At 40.2% G+C, this 9,296-nt stretch overlaps 1 non-coding gene across 1 annotated transcript; it reads left to right on the top strand.

Annotated features, from left to right (window-relative positions):
• The first annotated feature begins 7,635 nt into the window (after positions 1-7,635).
• On the top strand, positions 7,636-7,739 carry LOC112731849 (small nucleolar RNA R71). Its single transcript, XR_003167604.1, has one exon. It is a non-coding gene; the product is annotated as a small nucleolar RNA R71 (small nucleolar RNA).
• The last annotated feature ends 1,557 nt before the right edge of the window (positions 7,740-9,296 follow it).

The following is a 9,296-nucleotide window of genomic DNA, read 5'->3' as shown; positions in this document are numbered from 1 at the left end:
TGAGCCAACTTAGTGATATCAAATAATGACACATGACTCAATAAATTGAAATTTCAGACTCATCAATCCTTCAGGCCCAATCCCATAAACCATGATATTCAATTGGGTTTCATACCAGAGTAAGTTTAAGTTAATGTTTGTGCTCAAATACTAACTTAAACCGCAATATTTTTGGCCCAGAAACCTTTTCCAAGAGTGGCGTTTAAGTTGAGTTTAAGCTTAAACTGCAGCTTAAACGCCAGACACTTCCAGTGATGCCTTTTGTGGAAGCAGTTTAAGCTTCAGTTTAAGGTTAAACTGAAGCTTAAACGTGGAAATGGAAGAAGGCAGCCCTGGAGGGTAACTTAGTCGAACACGTTTAAGCTTCAGTTTAAGGTTAAACTGAAGCTTCAACGTGGAGATAGAAAAGGCAGCCCTGGAGGTCGAACACGTTTAAGCTCCAGTTTAAGGTTAAACTGGAGCTTAAACGTGGAAATAGAGAAAGCCATCCTGGAGGTCGAACACGTTTAAGCTCCAGTTTAAGGTTAACTGGAGCTTAAACGTGGAAGCTGAGAAAGGTAGCCCTGGAGGTGTCGAACACGTTTAAGCTCCAGTTTAAGGTTAAACTGGAGCTTAAACGTGGAAATGGAGAAAGCAACCCTGGAGGAGAAAACTTGGTCGAACACGTTTAAGCTCCAGTTTAAGGTTAAACTGGAGGTTAAACGTGGAAATGGCTCCCTGGTGCATTTCCCATTTCTGGCGTTTAACCTCCAGTTTAAGGTTAAACTGGAGGTTAAACGTGGAAAGGCTTCCTGAGTGGCATTCTCATTCTGGCGTTTAACCTCCAGTTTAAGGTTAAACTGGAGGTTAAACGTGGAAATGCTTCTTTGGTGAGACTTTCATTCTGGCGTTTAACCTCCAGTTTAAGGTTAAACTGGAGGTTAAACTTCAGTTTCAGCATTTCTTAGCCTTCATGATTCTGGCGTTTAAGCTCCAGTTTAGGCTTAAACTGGAACTTAAACTCCACATGTGATATTCAAGCTTCCTTTATTGATTTTGTTGCTTCCTTGCCTAGCCTCTTCTTCCCTGAAATCATCCAAACAATTGCATCAAAGTCTTGCAAAATTTCATGAGAAATCTTCCATTCATAGCATTCAAGTAATATAACTAAACTCATGGAATTTGCATCAAAATCATACTGTTTGGATGGTTCATTGCTTTGTTATTCTTTTAACCATTCTTGGTTACTTTAAGCTCAAGAAAATGCATAAACAACTAAAACTAACAAAAAAAATGCTAGTGAAACTAGCCTAAGATGCCTTGGCATCACAAACCAAACTTAATACTTGCTTGTCCCTAAGCAAGTCCTGAGTTATTTGAGAAGAAAGTATGAAACAGAAAGCAATTACATTGGCTATATTAGCAAGCATTTGAAGTTCATCAGAAGGGTTTTATGCAGAAAGTTGCAGCATCACTTTTTCATTCTTATCAGGTAAGATTATCACTTTTCATTGCATCCATCAAACACTGCTATGGCCTCTTGTTATTCTTATGTCCTTGGCACTTTTCTCTTCTTTGTTTTTCTTTTCTTTTTCTTAGAGCTCTTTGCTCCTTGTTTGCTTGGTGTCATGTGTTGCACAAGCCTTTGGCATTTTCTTTTTCTTATCAGTGCACTACACATATCCACTTCAGGCATTTTAGTTCACATTTCTTCTTGAGACATTGGTGCCCAGCACCTCTTTGTGTGACTAAATGTTTTGTATTTAGGTTGCTCTTGATAATGGACTTTTGGTTGATAATCCCGGGTTAGTTAACCCAAGTTACCAAGTGTTGAAACACTCCTCAGAACCTATTCATCCAAGCATATCCTTAATACATAAACACCACAGGCATTTGTCTCAGAAGTTCAAACCATTGGTGCCTAGCTTATTTTCTCAATTTTTTTTTTTTTGCTTTTTGGTTGCCCTTTTTCAGTGGCTTTTTCTTCTTCTTTTTCTTTCTTTTCATGGCCAAAGACATTTATTCATCAAGATCCATAGACAGTTTTCAATTTCTACACAAAAAATGATAATTCTACACTCTATTTCCAGTGATCTGACTAAACAATCAAGCATGCATACCACCACTTAATTCTACTTGATTTGTCACTAATTGAGCCAAGTTACTTTTGTTCAAACTTTTCTTTTATTTTTGGAAACAGAACAAGCATGGCAAGCACTTGTTTAAGAAGGTGAAGTTATATCCAAACATCTAGGCATTCACTTTATTCAAAGCAATAAACAGACAAATATACTAAAAACTTCACATTCCAGAAAGATTCAACATTTACAGTTTAAACCAGAACAAGCATGCTTTTGTTTGCCCTTTTTAAAGAATTATCAAGGAACAATACCACCTTGTGAAATTCCTTGTTTTCTCTTTGTTGCCAGGAAACAATTTGATTTCTCCTTCTTCTCCTAATTGTTGCTTCATGCTTTAAGATCCTTGTTTCCTTTCCTGCAAAGAGTGATGAAGTTGCTTGCTTCTCAAGCACTTGAGTGGTTAGCTCAACTATGTGTGGGTAAGTATCTGAGTCTTAAGTTGGTGTGTGAACACCAAACTTAGTCTCCCACTTACTTCTCTGTTCTTTGAATCCTTGAGTTCTCTTTGGAATGAAGTTGCTGCTAAGGGTTTTAAGCATTTCTGTGACTGCTTAGAATGGTTGTTCCTTTCATATAATTCAAAGGTTGTTGTGTTTAGTTGATCTTTATGGTGGAACACCAAACTTAGAGTCACACATTCCCCTTTGAATTATTGATCCACGAATTCATTGTTTGGTGTGAAACACCAAACTTAATTCTTTGCAATGCACAGAAACTACTTCACCCTTTTTATTGAAACAAATAAAAGAAACAGCAAAAGGGTATTACCTCAGGTTGGGTTGCCTCCCAACAAGCGCTTCTTTAACGTCATTAGCTTGACGGTCAGCTTCCTCAGTTGAGGTGATATTTAACCTTGTCCTTCTCCTCCACATCTCCCAAGTAATGTTTGAGTCTTTGACCGTTCACAATGAAGGTTCGTTGTGACTTTTCTTCCATGATTTCTACTTGTCCATATTTGGAGACCTTGGTGACAAGGAATGGTCCAGACCACCTTGATTTTAGCTTCCCTGGAAATAGCTTCAGCCTAGAATTGTAGAGCAATACTTTTTGTCCTTCTTCAAATTTCCTTGGGGCTATGTTGCTGTCATGCTTCTTCTTTGCTCTTTCTTTGTAAATTTTGGCATTCTCATAAGCTTCAGCTCTGAATTCTTCCAACTCTTGAATTTGCAACATCCTTCTTTCTCCAGCAGCTTTGCTGTCCAAGTTCAAAAGTTTCAAGGCCCAGTATGCCTTGTGCTCCAACTCCAGTGGCAAATGGCAAGCTTTTCCGTATACTAGTTGGTAAGGAGACATTCCAATTGGTGTTTTGAAAGCTGTCCTATATGCCCAAAGAGCATCATCTAGCTTAATCGACCAGTCCTTCCTTGAAGTTCCCACAGTCTTTTCCAGGATCCTTTTGAGTTCTCTGTTAGATATTTCGGCTTGCCCACTTGTTTGTGGATGGTATGGTGTGGCTACCTTGTGTTTGACTCCATATTTTAGAAGCAATGCCTCTAATGGTTTGTTGCAGAAGTGGCTTCCTCCATCACTGATGATTGCTCTTGGAACCCCAAAACGGCAAAAAATGTGTTTTCTGAGGAAGTTCATGACTACCTTATTATCATTGGTTGGAGTTGCTATTGCTTCAACCCATTTGGAGACATAGTCTACTGCCACAAGAATGTAATTATTTGAGTATGAGGAGGGAAAGGGTCCCATGAAATCTATCCCCCATACATCAAACAATTCAAGTTCCAGAATGAATTGTTGTGGCATTTCATTTCTTCTTGGCAGGTTCCCCGCTTTCTGGCATTCATGGCAGTGCTTCACTAGTTCCTTTGCATCTTTGAAGATAGTGGGCCAATAAAAACCACACTGCAACACCTTAGCTGCTGTTCTTTCTCCTGCAAAATGTCCTCCATAAGTGGAGCCATGGCAGTCCCATAAGACTTCCCTTCCTTCTTCCTCTGATATGCATCTTCTGAGTATGCCATCGGAACATTTTTTGAACAAGTATGGTTCGTCCCAGATGAAGTATTTGGCATCATTTACCAATTTCTTCCTTTGATGCTTGTTAAATTCCAACGGCAAACTCCCAGTGGCCTTGAAGTTTGCTATGTCTGCAAACCAGGGTGCTTTGTGAATTACCATGAGTTGTTCATCAGGAAAGCACTCATTTATATGTGTGCTTTGTGCGCTTCCTTCTTCACATGGTATCCTTGATAAATGGTCTGCCACCTTGTTCTCTACACCCTTCTTGTCTTTGATTTCAATGTCAAATTCCTGCAACAAAAGAACCCATCTAATAAGTCTTGGTTTGGATTCTTGTTTAGCAAGTAAGTATTTTAAAGCTGAATGATCAGTGAAGACAATGACTTTAGATCCAATGAGATAGGATCTAAATTTGTCAAATGCAAAGACTATTGCCAAGAGTTCTTTTTCAGTGGTTGTGTAATTCCTTTGGTTATCATTCAAGACTTTACTGGCATAATAAATCACATGTACCAAATTGTCTTTCCTTTGTCCTAACACTGCCCCAATAGCAAGGTCTGATGCATCACACATCAGTTCAAAAGGTAAGTTCCAATCAGGTGGGGCAATGATAGGTACAGAGGAAAGTTTTTGCTTCAAAAGTTCATAGGCTAGCATGCAATTTTTATCAAATACAAAGGGTGTATCAGAGACAAGCAAGTTACTCAAAGGTTTGGCTATTTTAGAAAAGTCTCTAATAAACCTTCTGTAAAAACCAGCGTGTCCCAAAAAACTCCTAACTGCCTTGACATTACTTGGTGGAGGTAGTTTTTCAATGAGTTCCACCTTAGCTCTGTCCACCTCAATGCCTCTATTAGAGATTTTGTGGCCAAGGACTATTCCTTCTGTGACCATGAAATGACATTTTTCCCAGTTTAATACTAGGTTAGTCTCTTGGCACCTCTTAAGCACCAAGGCAAGGTGGTGTAGGCAGCTAGGAAAAGAATCTCCAAACACAGAAAAATCATCCATGAAGACCTCAATAAATTTTTCAATCATGTCCGAAAAGATGGACAGCATGCATCTTTGGAAAGTGGCAGGTGCATTGCACAATCCAAAGGGCATGCGTCTATAAGCAAAAACTCCATATGGACAAACAAATGATGTTTTCTCTTGATCTCTAGGATCAACTACTATCTGATTATAGCCTGAGTATCCATCCAAAAAGCAATAGTAAGCATGTCCTGCAAGCCTTTCAAGCATCTGATCCATGAATGGGAGTGGGAAATGATCTTTTCTGGTGGCTTCATTGAGCTTCCTGTAGTCTATGCACATCCTCCACCCAGTGACAGTTCTTGTGGGTATGAGTTCGTTCCTCTCATTTGGCACCACAGTTATGCCACCTTTCTTGGGAACTACATGGATGGGACTAACCCATGGGCTATCAGAAATGGGGTAGATTACCCCTGCCTGCCATAACTTCATGACCTCCTTTTGTACCACTTCTTTCATGACGGGATTCAATCTTCTCTGAGCTTGGATGGAGGGTCTAGCATCCTCTTCTAACAAGATTTTATGCATGCATATGGATGAACTTATCCCCTTCAAATCAGCTAGGGTCCATCCAATGGCATCTTGATGAGTTTGTAGCACCTTGATCAATTCTTCTTCCTGTTCTTGACTCAGGGCAGAGCTAATGATAACAGGATGACTCTCATCACTACCCAAGTATGCATACTTGAGATTAGGGGGCAATGCTTTGAGCTCAGGTTTTGGTGCTTCCTTCTCTTCTTTCACTATCTCTGGCATGTTTGGCATGGTTGTTTCAGCAGCCTTGATGTCACTAACTTCTATGTCCTTGGTGAACTCCTCCTCTGCCACTTCCTTTGTTGTTTCCTCAAAGGTTTCTTGTACTGCAATGTCCACTACATCCACCCTCATGCATTCCCTTAGTGATTCTGATGGATAGCTCATTGCCTTGAATACGTTAAACACCAATTTCTCATCATGTAGTCTAAGAGTGAGTTCACCCTTTTGTACATCTATGATGGCTCCAGCAGTAGCCAGGAAGGGTCTTCCCAGAATTATTGAAGCTTTGGCTTCTTCCTCCATATCTAACACCACAAAATCAGCAGGAAATATAAAATCTCCCACCTTCACCAACAAATCCTCAACTATCCCATGAGGGAATTTAAAAGTTCGATCTGTCAATTGGAGGGCCATTCTTGTTGGTTTGGCTTCCTCAATCTTCATTCTTCTCATCATTGTTAGAGACATCAGATTGATACTGGCCCCTAAGTCACACAAGGCCTTCTCCACCATGACTTCTCCTATGATGCAGGGGATTTGGAAACTGCCTGGATCCTTCAATTTCTGAGGCAATTTGTGCTGGATGATGGCACTGCATTCTTCAGTTAACAACACAGTTTCCTCGTTTCTCCAGCTTCTTTTCTTGGTCATTAATTCCTTTAAGAATTTTGCATAGAGTGGCATTTGCTCTATTGCCTCAGCAAACGGAATGTTGATTTGAAGCTTCTTGAAAATCTCCAAGAACCTGGAGAATTGGCCATCCTTTTCACTTTTCATCAAACGTTGAGGATATGGTGCTTTAGGTGTATAAGGCTTCAGGACCTCTTTTTCTTTTTCTTTTGTTGCAGACGATGTAAAAGATTGTCCTTGTTCCTTATCTCTCACATTTTCCTTTGCTTCATCCTCTGTGGTTTCCTTTGAGATCTCCTTTAGATTCTTTCCGCTTCTGAGGGTTATGGCCTTACATTCTTCCCTTGCAATAGCCTTGGCAGCATGAGAAACGCTTGTCCCAGGGGTTTGCTTAGACAAATACGCAATTTGATTTTCTAGCTTCTGGATGGCAGCTCCTTGGTTTTGCAGGTTAGAATTTACTTCTTCCTTAAAAGCTTTCAATTCGGTTATGTCTTGACTCATGGTTGCAAGCATTCCTTCTATCCTGTTTAATTGATCTTGAAATTGTTGGTTCGGGTTAGGTTGGGTAGGTTGATTATTTTGGCCATGATATGGTGGTTGAGAGTAAGTGTTTTGTGTGGCTTGGTATGATCTTTGGTTGGAGTTTTGGTATGTGGACTTGTTATGTTGGTTTTGCTGGTTTCCCCACCCAAAGTTTGGGTGGTTTTTCCAGCCTGGGTTGTAAGTGTTGGAATGTGGATCATATGGTTGCCTTTGTTGATTTCCTACATAATTGGCCTCTTCCCAATCACCTCCTTCAGTGCTTTCTTCCTCTTGATCTTGTGTGTGTATTGCAGCCACTTGCTTTGTTTCTAATTTCCTGGTGAGCTCTGCTAGTTGCTTGGCAAACACCTTGTTTTGGGCTAGAATTGTATCAACATGGTTCAGCTCCATGACTCCCTTAGTGTTGTGTCTCTCTGATGCATAGTAGTACTCATTCTCAGCCACTGTCTCAATCACTTCAATGGCTTCTTCCACAGTCTTTTTCCTGTTCAATGAACCTCCTGATGAATGGTCTACAGCCTTCCTTGATTCATAAGACAGTCCATCATAGAAAATATGCAATTGCACCCAGTCATGGAACATGTCTGGTGGGCATTTCCTTGTCAAATCCTTGAATCTCTCCCATGCCTCGTAGAGAGTTTCACCATCTTGTTGTCTAAACGTCTGAACCTCAGATCGAAGCCTATTGACCTTTTGTGGGGGGTAGAAACGTGCCAGAAACTTGCTTTCCACCTCATCCCAGGTTGTTAGGCTCCCCCTTGGGAATGATTCCAGCCACTTAGCTGCCTTGTCCCTAAGTGAAAATGGGAACAAAAGCAGTTTATAGGCATCTTCCTGGACTCCATTGGACTTCACAGTGTCGCAAATTCTCAGGAATTTTGTGAGATGTTGGTTTGGGTCTTCATTAGCACTTCCACCAAATGAACAATGATTCTCCACAAGTGATATTAGCTGTGGTTTGAGCTCAAAATTGTTGGCCTGAATGGGTGGTTTCTGGATGCTGCTACCACAATTCCCAGAGGTTGGGTTTATGTATGAACTAAGAACCCTCCTCTCAGGAATGGCATTGTTTCCATCAGCTCTCTCATGGTTGTGAACTTCTCTATCCATGTTGAGATCTAAAGCTTCCTCAAAATTGTCCTCAGATTCTCCTTCAGATTCCTCTTCTCCCAGTACTCTCTTCCCTCTTGCTTCCCTTCTAAGTCTATGAAGGGTCCTCTCTGGTTCGGTATATGGAGGAGTTGATGTCTCTCCTCTCCTACCTGTCATACAAGAACACAGCACAGGCAACAAACAAGTGAAATACTCTTGGTTAATGGAAGAGTATGGTTAGAGCAGTTGAGGAATTAATTCAAACAGTTAGTGAGTCAGTGAGTTAGTTGCTTGAATTTAAAGGCATAAAGAAAGAAAGCATGTAACAGAGTGCAGAAATTAAAATTCAACAAGTAACTTGTACTGAATTAATCAAAACAAAAAAAAAATGCTCAATCTAGTTAACTTCCAATTTGAGAATTGTCAATCGAAAACCAATCCCCGGCAACGGCGCCATAAACTTGATGCGCATAAACTTGTTATGCTACGATTTAGGAAATTGCACGATCGGCAAAATTCCTTCCGGCAAGTGCACCGGTTATCGTCAAGTAAAAACTCACAATAGAGTGAGGTCGAATCCCACAAGGATTGGTTGAGTGAGCAATTCGGATTAGAAGTGTGTTCTAGTTGAGCAGAATCAAGATTTAGATGAGAATTGCGGAATGTAAAATTGGCGGGAAACGTAAATGACAAGAAATTTAAATGGCGGAATCTTAAATTGCATGAATTAAAGAGCAGAAGCTAAATTGCTGAAATTAAAAGGGAATGGGGGTGATTGCATGAATTGAGTTGCAGAATGTAAAGAGAAAGTGGAAATCAGAAATGGGGAATTCATTGGGTTATAGGAGATATTGAGATCTCCGAATCAAAACATGTTTATCTCTTCCTCAACCAATGCGTTCATTGAATTTTGCTTGGCAATCTTATATGATTGGATCCCAATCCCTTGGCTCACCAATTCTCTCTAAAAACAAACAAATTCCCAATCCCTTGGTTTAAATGTTCATAAGAAGAGATGATGCTCGATCACTGATTTTACCACACAGTTTCATGAACCACAATTTGGTAGGATTACATGTCACAATATCCATCCAAACCCCAATCCAATTCACTGTGAGAAAGCTTCTCTAGCATGAATCCTCCATTCCT

This window comes from Arachis hypogaea, chromosome 12, assembly GCF_003086295.3.
Source record: "Arachis hypogaea cultivar Tifrunner chromosome 12, arahy.Tifrunner.gnm2.J5K5, whole genome shotgun sequence".
NCBI lineage: Eukaryota > Viridiplantae > Streptophyta > Magnoliopsida > Fabales > Fabaceae > Arachis > Arachis hypogaea.
Note: the sequence above shows the minus strand (reverse complement) of the source record. Positions and strands in the feature narration are given on the sequence as shown.